This window comes from Taudactylus pleione, unplaced genomic scaffold (assembly GCF_031769625.1).
Source record: "Taudactylus pleione unplaced genomic scaffold, aTauple2 ptg000317l, whole genome shotgun sequence".
In the NCBI taxonomy this organism is placed as follows: Eukaryota; Metazoa; Chordata; class Amphibia; order Anura; family Myobatrachidae; genus Taudactylus; species Taudactylus pleione.
Genome location: NW_028284718.1, coordinates 1,840,496 through 1,853,396, shown reverse-complemented (window position 1 = coordinate 1,853,396; position 12,901 = coordinate 1,840,496). Strand labels below are relative to the sequence as shown.

The following is a 12,901-nucleotide window of genomic DNA, read 5'->3' as shown; positions in this document are numbered from 1 at the left end:
ATAAGTAATAGTCATACTGAAAAGAATCAAGAATGCCATGCATCTGCTTTCAAATCTCTATGCTTCAGCGGTATCGTGCAGAGGAGATAATGATGAGAGTACATATATTGACAATAATTGATCCCTTTTAATAGATGCATCTGCTTTCGGTCCTACTGTGCCCGGCTCCTGCGGGCCAGTACCGATGAGAGTGCGAAGAAAGATAGTAAAATTCGGCTAAAGTCTGTAGTATTCCACATACATATTAAATAAAGTAATGTACAAATACATAGGTGTACGTTTAGCTACTTCAAATAATATCATTCCGTTCCGACATGCCAGGTACCCAATAAGTAATTGAAAACATTTGCTAATGATATAATGCTCCATCCTCTATCATAGTATTCTCTCTAGTTTTATGTCTGAACTCCTAGCCAATGATATGTGCTGTGAGTGTTTATCCTGCTATCACTCCTGTGACTAGTGTCTTTCGCTTTACATAAAGTAGTAGGTGAGAGATCATGCCTTGTTTTGTACAACTGAGAGTAAATATAGTCACAGCACACCTGAGGATCTAGACAGCATTAGGTATGATAGAAAAAACTCTAATACTATCTTTTGCTGGTAGATAGTGGTCTGGTTGATTTAATCGATGTTTCTTCTTTGATAATACCTAGAAAAAATCATCACGATGGACATTCCCCCATAAATTGGGTATTTCAACAATCGATGGTAGTAATGTTGTGCTAGGTATCACTCAGTATTTTGTACCTGTTATCACTGGTTTGAATATACGTTTCCCAATGAATTGGAAAGTATCATCACATTATTTCCTTTGTGAAAGGGTGTGGCAACAATTAATGGTAATAACGCTGTCTCAGATATCACTCAATATTAATCCAAGGTTGTCACTGGCTTAAATACAGGTTTCCTTTGTTAGACAAAGAATATGACAATGAAATTATCACACAAAACGTACATGGATAGTTAGTGATGTAATAGATTCAATCTATATTACCTCTTTTATACTCACTACAAAAACCTCATGATTTACATATCCCTTATGAATAGATGCTGTGATAATCGATGGTAATGATATGTCACAGTTATCGCTCAGTATTTGATCTAAAAGCTATCACAAGCTTGAATACAAATTTCCCTTGTCTCTGTCACCTCATTATTCTCAATTCTTCCAACTAATGGCATAAGGGTGAGAGACTGTGTGGCAACAGTTGTCACTGGCTCAAATATAGGTTTCCCTTGTCAAACAGCATATAAATATGGCAGGGAAACTCTCACAACACACGTCAATAAGTAAACAGAATTGATAGTAGCAGTAATGTTGAGCATTGGAATTGTGTATGTGTAGTGAGAAGTACCCTGTCAGTAATCAGTGATATGTTAATAATCACTTGATGATCCGACTGTGGGACAATCTAGATCCTGCATGGCAAGGGTAATAATTATCCCTTGTCTGCAAGAATCACAAACCACAAAATATGTTTGTCAATCGAAAGTGTTAGGGGGCATCCACTAGACGATAAAGTTGAACGATTGAACGATAATGATAAAATCGTTCGATAATCGTTCGAACATCGTTTGCAAATCGTGCAGTAATTGTTTCTAACGATGTACGATGCGCGCTCCCGCTGGTCGTTTGATCATCTCCTCCATCGACTGAACATGCAGGTCAATTTCACTTGATTGCTTACAAATCGTTTAAACATTGTTTACACATCGTTCACGCTGAACGATCAAACGATGAACCACTATCTGCCCACTATAGCTGAAAGCTCTCAATCACAGATTCAAACAACATAGTTTATCGTTAGATCTTTTGCAAATCGTTTGCAAATCTTTTGCACATTGTTCAGAGTGGAAGATCAAATTTCAGGGGAAACTTCAAGGGAAAACCGTTAAGAGGTTGGACAGGGATAAAATCGTCTAGTGGATGCCCCCCATTAGCCACAAGGTGCAAATGATTTGTTACCTTATGCAGCTATAATAGTAGGATGAAGCGTCACCTGGTCTGTAACAGCACCCGCTGTGCGCACAGCGGGAACGGAGGTGCTGCGTCTGTCTCCGACGATATCGTTTCGCCTCTGCTGGCTTGTTCACGGTACATACAGGGTCTCTACCTTAGATCCTCCTAATAACAGACCACGGACCAATGAGCGGCTGCCTGAACGGTGTCCCGCCTCTTCTGCTGATTACGAACATGTGTGCTAGTGCGGGCTTTCACTTGTGATGTCTGCATCAAAGCTCTGTGTTTCACTTAGCACTCTGCATATGTTTGTCTTTAATTAATGTGCCATTCTGTTTAGCGTGCAGGTTATATCAAAGAGGGCATACGTCAAAGCCATGTGCCTTTATTAGTAAATGGCAACTGTCCATTATTGTTGTGCCCTTCACTGCTAAACCACATGGTTTTTCTGTCTGTTACATAGTATCATCCCTGTATCGCATAGTGAATTAATCCTATAGCAGCAGTGCAGTTTAGAATGAACAAATGATATGTAGTGTATAGGTTATGAAGCATTTTGCAAAATACAAAGAGCAAAATTATAGGGAGGGGAGAAAAAAGGGTGTGCACTTTAAAAGAATTGATTAGTTCTCATATATTATCTGACTATAGTGGTAATATATGGTTGTACATATCATGGAACACTGGATAGAGATATAGAGACTTGATGTTCATACTTGGAGGACATATTCTGGATCACAATAAGCATTTTAGATGACTACTAAGTGACCAGAACACGATACATTTGTCCAACAATAGTTAATTTACAGTGTGATACTTAAATATACAACCATTGTGTAATTTGTCTGTCTATATATGGTGTTATGTTTTTTACCGTGTTTCCCCGATAATAAGACATTGTCTTATTTTTTTTTTGGTTCCAAAAAACACCATAGGGCTTATTTTCGGGGTAGGGCTTATTTTAACTAACATTGACAGCAGTGCCCCTTATGCAGGCCCCCCCTGTAGCAGGCCCCCCCTGTAGCAGTGCCCCTTATGCAGGCCCCCCCCTGTAGCAGTGCCCCTTATGCAGGCCCACCCCTGTAGCAGTGCCCCTTATGCAGCCTCCCTTGTGTAGAAGTGCCCCTTATGCAGGCCCCCCCTGTAGCAGTGCCCCTTATGCAGCCTCCCTTGTGTAGAAGTGCCCCTTATGCAGGCCCCCCCTGTAGCAGTGCCCCTTATGCAGGCCCCCCCTGTAGCAGTGTCCTTTATGCAGGCCCCCTTATTGCAGTGCAAGCCCCCCTGTAATTGATCCCCCACCAGTACAGTACGGTACTTACCTGCGTCGCCGCCGTCCAGGATGTCCTTCTAACTTGCGCGCTGACTGGATCTAACATGATCCAGCAGGCGCGGCCGCACAGGATCCTCAGCGCGCGGGTGACATCATGACGTCACCCGCGCACTGCATGACTGGAAACGCTGGTCTCTGCAGCGTTCCCAGCTCAAAAAGAGATTAAGGTAGGTCTTATTTTCGGGGTAGGGCTTATTTTAGACCGGGCTACAAAAGTAAGGGTAGGGCTTATTTTCAGGGTAGGTCTTATTATCGGGGAAACGCGGTATGTACGTAAATTGAAGATTATGTAATAAACTTTGTTTTAATAGATTACATTAAGTTTGTGCCCCCAGCCAAAAGAGTTTTCTTTTCCTCTTTTCTTGATCTCCCATACTGCACTGGGGCCCGATCACCTGATGACCGGGCAGCAGTGCACTATGGGAGACCAGCTGACCGGAGGGGAGTCATCCCCGGAGGCCCGATCACCGGTCCCTGGAGTCAGGTAAGTAAATTTTTTTTTTTCTTTTTTTTACAGTATTCAGCTTGCGGTCTGTTTAGACCACACAGCTGATTACTGGGACCGACTCCCGGCTCTGCTCTCCCTGTTATAGCAGGGCAGCAAGCTGGTAACCAGGGGAGACCCTGGATAACGCCACCTCCAGGTGGCGTTATTATCACAGGGCTTCCCCCGTTATTTTTTCACATTTTATTTTTAGTAACTCTGGTCGGATCACATTTTCCATTACAATTATGGGAAATGCGATCTGATTACTAAAAATAAGTGATACTTAGGGATTGGAGTAGAATTTTACGAATTGTACTCCAATTGCCCTGTAATAACTATAGGTGATACTAAAATAATGTGAAAAGGGTGTGAAAACACCCTTTTTCACATTATTTTAGTAAAAATAATGTTGATAAATAGAGCCCTATATCACTTGTTTCCACTGACCTTCTGTCCATGCAATGTGTTCTTTTGCCCACTGTATTCGTTTCTGCCGCTGCTTTTTATTCAGCAATGGCTTTTTTCGGGGAATCCTACCTTTTAGGCCAACCTCCATTAGTCTTCTCCGTTCCATTCTTGCACTGACAAAAACACCAGTTGCACTCAGTTTACTGCTAATGGCCGCAGATGACATCCATCTGTCCCTGACGCAAATTCGTTTTATTCTCCTATCATCAACAGCTGTTGTGCACTTTTTCCAGCCTTTTCCTTCTTTGTTTTGTATAGATTGTGTTTCCTGATAGCGTAAACAAAGCTTTCGTACTCCTGATGTTGTCACATTCCCACCAATTTCTCTCGCAAGACCATTTTCACTTAACACCACAATCCTGGATCACGTCGCTGTGCTGCGGTCTTGAAAAATAAAGGATACCCAACGAAATACTGATAGGACAGTAACATCATAAGTACACAGGGATTTTCACCCTAAGTGTTGTTTTCACGGCATAACTTCCCTTGTAATGCAAATATTTGACCTCTGTTTATTGTGTTGAATTCAGCATTAAATTTCCTTTCATTTGATATATGAATCATTTAGACTGAAAAAATGTTACCTGGTTTAAAGCTCACCTGCCAGCTAATGGCTTTTAAAGGTAAGGCAGTCACCTGACATAGCTTCTATCACACTACCAAAAAGACAGCTGACACAGGTTAATATAAACGAGTTTGCACATAGGGTTCAGTCTAAACTATGTGATAGCAGCTAACAGGTTTCCATCAGTGTGACGGATAGTGTAGGACCTGCAGAAAGCGGGGTCCCGTGATGTGGGCTGCGGGCTTAAATGCATTGATCAATCCATGAACTAAATCCCCATTATTTATTTACTTATTTATACATCATTGTGAGTGTTTAAACATGGTGAGTGCTGGGTTTTCTGTTTTTATATATATATATATATATATATATATATATATATAATACACTCACCTCTTACCCAAGGGTAAAGTGAAAGACCAGCTCTCACATTCAATCCAAAAAGGCTTTGGACCTGATTCAGACCCGCTCGCTTGGAAGCGTTTGCTCGTAGCTGACGAAGTTTCGCAATGTGCGCATGCATATGCGTCGCAGTGCACGTGCGCAAACCAGTGCGAGAGATCGGGAAGCGTTCGCTCGCTGTGCATAGATAGCCCAACAGAGTGAGTGACAGGAGAAGCCGTTTGTGGGTGGTGACAGGGGCTGGCCATGAAAAATGGGGAAGTGGAGATGGGAACGTAGGAGTGCCTGAGCGTCTTAACACTGTTTCAGAGGCGTGCATAATTAACAGGCAGCGTCATAGTACATGTCACCTGGTTGTAGTTCACACTGAAGTGAACACAGTGCTTGCGGTAGGGTATAGTTAACCACAAGCGCTACGTTCGCTGTACCCGATGTGCCGATGATTGCATACACTTCCTGGAGATGAGGTGCGCAAGTGGGCGTCTTAAGACAGGCTGGTGGGCGTCTGCATACACAAAGCGATCGCACGCCAAGACATAGTGGGCGTGCTTATGCCTTGTCGTGCGATCGCCTGCCTTGCAGTCACTTAGCCGAATTTCCCTACGCATCTAGCGAGCATACGCATCTAGCGAGCTGGTCTGAATCAGGTCCTTTATTGCAGAAGCATGGCAAACATACAGAATGGCGTGATTGTAGGTGCCCAACAGGCAATTCAACTGAGCCTTCTCAGTTTTCGTTAGACGAAAACTGGCAAGGCTCAGTTGAAATGGCTGTTGGGCACCTACAATCACGCCAGTCTGTATGTTTGCCAGCCATGCTTTTGGAATAAAGCCCTTTTGGAACTGAATATAAGTGCCGGTCTTTCACTTTACCCTTGGGTAAGAGGTGTGTTTACATTAACTACTTCTGGACCTCCTGTTATAACTACTGAGTGCAGTCTTGAATTTTAATATACATATACACACACACACACACACACACATGTGCACACATACATATGTACTGTATATACACATGCATATATACACATCTACATCTATATACATAAATTTCACTCCATTAAATCGTTCCTTCTGGATTTTATAAAAACTCTGTATGATGCACAGGACACATCATGCAGAGTTTTTAAAAGCTCCTGAAGCAACGGTTTACTGTAGTGAATTTTTTTCTGGTGTATATTTTCTACCAACGAAGTACAGTCAGACTGGATACCAGAAAAAAAAATTGTGGTATAGGAACAGTCGTACTTGAATGCATGATAGATAGATAGATAGATAGATAGATAGATAGATAGATAGATAGATAGGGGATGTAGTTATGAGACCAGCGGTGTCAATACCGACGCTGGAATCTGACAAGGTACTTAAAACAGCCATCGAAATACTGACGCCTATCTTAATCCCGACGCCGGAATCCAGGAGGATGCATGCCCGAACGAAGGTAAGCCGGGACGCCCTTAGTGTCAGTCACGGTGGAGGGGGGGGTAGGTAAGTTAGTGGGGTTTTGGGGGGTTGGGCACCCCTCGGGGGGAGGGTTAAGCACTAAGGGGGGAAGGTTAGGTTTTGGCACGGAGGGGGGAAACTTGGGTTTAGGTACTAACGGAGAGTGTTAGGGTGCGGGGTGGGGTTAGGCTACAAGAAGGGAGGGTTAGGGTAAGTATTGTGACAGGAGGCATTTCCGTCAGCCAGCATTACATACCCATTCTGATAGATAGATAGATAGATAGATAGATAGATAGATAGATAGATAGATAGATAGATAGATAGATAATGACATGTCATATAGAAACAGCAGCTGCCCCACGTAGGAGGCCATGGCTGAAGGAGAAAGCTGCAGCCACATGTGCCCTGGCTAAAGGTGCGTACACACCTGTACCGATTTTAAAGAACGATTTGAGCGATAACGATATATCGTTACCGTTTAAATCGCTCTTTAAAAATGACCCTACCAACTTACCATCGACCAGCGATGAGTGGCCACGTATGGACTATAGCGATATCGTCCATCGGTCGTGCATGCCGGTCAACTTGCTCGCTATCAATCAAGTTACTACAGACCCTCCAACATGACCCGTTCCATTAGGTACAAAATGCTCTGCTCCTGGACTTCCCTCTTAATTTATGATTGCAGACACCTGTGGTGAAACACCTGTCTCATCAAGGTTATGACTAGAATAGAGGGCTGCAGGGGACCTGTGACGTCACACCCACGTGACCTGGCATGAAAGGGGGAGGGGCGGGGATGCTAACGGGGGACCAAAAGTGTCACCTCGCCACAAATATTTATTACCCCTCTATGCCCTCATGCATGGTGAAGCAGGAGCGCTCCAGCCCTCCTGCAGCGGTCACGTGGTTGACACGTCACAGAGGTCCTTTAGCCACATTGGATCTAGCATCAACCGTCTCATCAATTACTTAGTTCAGCACAGGTGACAGCAATCATACATTAGGTGGGAAGTCCAGTAGCAGAGCATTTTGTACCTGATAGAATGGGTCATGTTGGAGGGTAGGTTACTATAGGGACCAGCGATCAACGCTATAATCGACAGTAAGTATGTGGTGTGCTGGGTGATCGATATCAATCACCCAGCACACCAGGGAGGGTGCATAATGATCTGTCAGTGATATTGTATCGCTGACAGATCTCTACGTGTGTACGCACCATTATACTCAGTAAGCTCTGCATAATACAGAGAAGTCTGCCACCATCAGAAAGCAAGACCTGAACCCGGCACCAGCAGTCTGCCTGTCAGACAGACATTAATAAACTTATTAATACAATTAGTCACACGGCCGGGGCGGGAGGGTGTTGGGCCCCCGGGAATCTGTGGTACCTGATGACACCGTAAAGTGTAACTACTCTATCTGACTCTGCACCAACTCCACTTGCTTCAGTGACACCAATAACAATAACTGACACCCTGACTCCTCCCCCAGATGTGGAGAGCTGGTCACATGGTAGTGACATCATCAGATGTCCTTTAGCCCAATTGGATCTGGCATCTTCCTTGTTCCTGGAGCACAGATTCGGTTGTGGGAAGGATCGGATGTATGTATACATGATCTAGAGTCCGGAGGAGCCATCTGGTATATCCGCATCTCTCCTATATGCCTGGACGCTTCCAGGATAAAAAACAGTGATACTATTTCAATCTGCGATGTAAAGTGTGTACGCAGGCTGCTGTGCTGCTGCTGATCACACCTGCTACATGCAGGCTCAGCTTGTCACTTACGGAGCTAGCAATGAACATAACTTGCTGTGCTGCTAATGCTTGTGCTACAGTATTCATTATATTTGCTGATAGACTATTAAGAAGCCCTGAATACAATTATAACTAGAACTGCTAGTTCTACGATGACGTTCTAGTATGACGTTTTACTTTGCTGGTAGAAATATCTACTTTACCAATTACTGGACTGGATACTTAATGTCCTTAATTCGAGACCATATAGGATAATTGGTAAGGTGAGATTGGGGGCCCCTTCAGAATGTTGCTGGGGAGTCATAAAAATAAACAAATCTGCTGACAATATATTAAGTTTTCTCTTGGAGGGTAGTCAGAGGTCCCCACAGTTGCATACACATAATTATTTGTTTTTTTTCATAAACTTCCATATATTATTTTTATAAGCCAATTATTTTCTATATTCATTATTATATGGAATAATGGCTGTGAAAACTCATTCACAAACAACCATTTAAGAATATTTAGAACCTCTGGGACAGGTTGAACTGTTTTAATAATCTTTCCTAGGCTGTCTCCAAGGCAAAGTGACAGAGGACAGCTCTCTTCACATTACCAATGTTCCTTTAGATCTGCTTTATTCCTCATATGCTGTAAATAGTGGCATTAGGCAGGTATATGAAGCGATATTAAATAAAAAAAAAAACAATTCTAGTCTTTATATAAATTTAGTTTTTAGATATTATCTATAAGAAAAATTGGTGCTTGCTAATTATACAGGCACCACTTAAATATATTTACCCACCTGTCACTTAATGGAATCCGTGTTTAATGTGGCACTAAAATCCATACAGAAGAGTCTGTCTGTGCAGCGCCAGATGGAAGGTAAGTGTGCGTGTTACACTGCCTGGGAGCTGGGACACTGGAGTCAGTGAAACTCTTCTTGCAAGGGTGGATGAATCGTCTATTTCCCAGACGTGTTACAGGATCACATATTTTATGTCACATCTGGCTGGGTATTCTGGATTTCTGCTTGCCTAGTAACTGCTCATAAACTGCCACTAGTTTGGAGATAAGGACCATGTTCTCACCTACTGTACAGAGTCAATCTTAATATGCAACTTTGTCTTACCCCTTTCTCCCACCCATACACCCTTATCTGTATATTTTTCCTTGGATCTCTCTTTCTCTCTGTATGACCGTGTTATACTCTCATCATTCTTTGTCCTCTTACATTGTTTTTTCCAAAGAACAGGACTGTAGCAGCAGACTCTGGCATACTGTATAAAAAGTTCTCCCTGCCTTAGTCTGGGCTAATGAAATGGATTATGTGAATCAAATGTACAGGGATAAAATGCATGCATTAAATTCTGGAATAAGAATTAGGTAACTGGCTATCATATAGTACAGGGCTCAACAAATTTTTTAAAAATCTAGGAGCCAGACCATCGTCGCCAACCAAAATATATGAAAACTTATATAGACCATCACACATGCCCCTTCAGTGTCCATCAGACCGAGCCACATGCCATGTCTGGTGACCTATTTATAGCATACCACTCAGTGGTGCCTCCCAATTCACAGCATGTCATACAGTAAGTCTCCAATTGCTAGCATGCCACATACTAGGAACCCCATTTCATAGCATGACATACATCAGGGCCTCCGATTCACAGTAAGCCAAACAGTAGGGTCCCTAGATAATGAAGCTAGCCACAAAGATCTGCATACTAGTGTAAAATGTAACTGTGTAATACAAGCAGAGGCTGAATTTGACAATGGAAGCCACAGGTCTATAAAAGCTTGGACTTTTCTATCAGTGCCCACAGATACTACCCTGCTCCTTCTTCCCCCATCACCAAAGGCAGCGTAGAAAGCTAAATGAATGGATGAAAAGGGAGCCCCAACACTGCGTCCAGATATCGGAGACAGTGGTTCCGTAGCATGAGAGGGGAGTGCAGGAGAGTAACATCCAGTGCAGGTTTAGCTGCACGTCAAGAGGAACGCTCAAACCTGCTCCTCCTCCAATCCCTAAACGAGGCAGGTCCATTTTTTCAGTCATGAAGAGCACCCAAACCTTCTCCAATCCCAAAATGGGGTGTGTCCTTTTTCATCATGGGTACTTCTAGATGTGATATAGTAATGTAGCTCTAAACAAATCTCTGCTTCTCAGACCACATTGAAATCCAGTTGCCAGGTCTAAAATATTTGTCGTCCTGGTGACTGATATTTGTCACATACTGATATAGTATACGGAGTGATATAAACATCCTATTTTACATTTTATGGGAAAAATAGTAAAATCAAAATGTAGCTTTATGGTGATAGATACAAGTGTTTTTGTTTTTTATTTTTGCTGCTTGTGTGCATTAATTTCTTTTTTGCAGATTGGGTTGAATAGACAGTAGGTACACTGCTAGGTAAATACACACCTGTACTTTAACAATAATGCTCATGTATATAGGTCCTTGGGCTTTTTTCTGAGCGTTACATAGATTGTAGCTCTACTAGGGCCTGTACTGATGTGAATGACAGAAATATTTTCTGTAAAGCGCTGTGGAATATGAATGTACTATATAAATAACTTATTATTACCTTCCATTTGTTCTTTATTTCATGAAGCCGTCACAGGCTAATTGCATGCACAACTAATAATCTTTCCACTGCAGAGCTCATGTGTGGGAAAAGAAGAAATTTAGGAACCTGCCAAAAGGCTCAGGGTTTTTAGGAACGTTTCAGGGCCTCTGTCTCACTCAGTACAGAGTCTCTGCATGTTTTCTACCGACTGTTAGCAGCTACCTTATGCTTTATAAGTACAATAAGACTACACAGATGTTTGGGGGTAATTTGTACAGCTGCTCCAATTCGGCCTCTGCACATCTGTGAAACGCAGCCATGTGGACATAGCATTAGAACCACAGGTAGTGGGAGCACTACACATGTAGTAGGCTTGGAGGGCCATATTTTAAGTAGTACTGTACCTGCATTGTTAACAATTGCTAAAATATCTTTATTCGTGGTTTAGTCTTAATAATTTGTAGATGTGATTTTTTTTTTTCTTTATTTTTCATGAACAGATAATGGAGAAAGATCAGGAAAAGAACCAGAGCGGCATCTTGGGATGTGTTAATGAGAAAGAAAAACATGACCCTACAGAAGAAGATAACTCACAGGTTCCCTCTGAGGCTGAGCAGAAGGATAGTGCACCACAACTACAGCTGGGTGGGAGAAAAGTGGATGATATGAGATTTATGATCACATGTACTAATTGGTACTGATCAAGTCTCTTCAGTACATATCAAAGGACCTGGAATTGTCTTCCTTTTTTTTTAACTTTTTAAGAAAGCTTATTATTTAGAAGTTTTGTGCATTGGTGTCATTTTAACAGATGGTTCTTTTCAAAGGACAGCAATACAGAGAGGAAATTGCTTTTTAAAGGTTCATTTCATCCTAAATGAACATCCAATTTTGTCGGAAATGCATAAATTAAACATTAATTCAAAATATTACTTATCTTTTGGCTGTTGTTGTGGGTAAATCTTTTTCCTTTGCACCATTCATAGATATTTCCATAAATGTTCTTTATTGCTGAGAATCTGGACATGTAATGATTATAATATGGTATTATTTGTAAACTGAGTGGCCACTTTATTAGATACACCTACTTGTTATTACAAATACAGTATATAATCAGGAAAGTATGCATACTGTACATGGTCAAGAGTTTCTGTTGTTTTTCTAGACCAAACAACAGAATCGGGAAGAAATGTGATATATGTGACTTTTAATGTAGAACATACTTACCTACACTTGCAGTATGGCAGGGAGGCTCCCGAAAATCGGATAGAGTACACAGCATGCCCCCCCGCTCCCTGCGGCTCCCCCTTCAACCGCTCACACCCCCTGCGGCCACCCACTTGCAGTCATCGTAGCCCTGCCCCTGCTATACAATGCCTGTTTTCTCTGCACTCTATAGCGGGGGGGGTGGGGAACCATAGCACCTGGAGAAAGTGCATGTCATAGAGCCCTCCCCCTCCCTATACTGAACTGTGCCAGTGGAGCATGGCAGCCTGTGGGTTGGAATACTGAAGTGAAGAGAAAACAGCAAACAGTGGTAGTATCACGCTGGGCATTGAAGTCCCATTGGGGGAATACAATCTGGCATTAAGTGGTAGCTCCTTTGACACTGCTTTATTTATGTATAGCACCTAGGATCTGACTTTTGTTCCTTTGAATAATTTTTATTAGTCAATAGAGGAGATTGTATTATATATTCTGAGCATTGAACTTAAATTGACAGAAAGTGAAATTCCACAAGGTGCACAGCTTATTTCTGCAACTACTGCCCCAAACAGCTTTCGCTGTAGTAGGAACACCTATGGAAAGTTCCTTTCTCAGCTATGCTCCTACTGTACTTCGCAAATATACATTGCATCTATATTAATGTGAGTACTACTAATCATGTTCTGTCTACCACCATTATTATTATTTCAGGTCTCCTA

At 42.2% G+C, this 12,901-nt stretch overlaps 1 long non-coding RNA gene across 1 annotated transcript; it reads left to right on the top strand.

Moving 5' to 3' along the window:
- The first annotated feature begins 8,148 nt into the window (after positions 1-8,148).
- LOC148509707 (uncharacterized) lies at positions 8,149-11,905 on the top strand. The gene is made up of 2 exons (XR_015869408.1): positions 8,149-8,301; positions 11,477-11,905. It is a non-coding gene; the product is annotated as an uncharacterized LOC148509707 (long non-coding RNA).
- Positions 11,906-12,901: the final 996 nt, after the last annotated feature.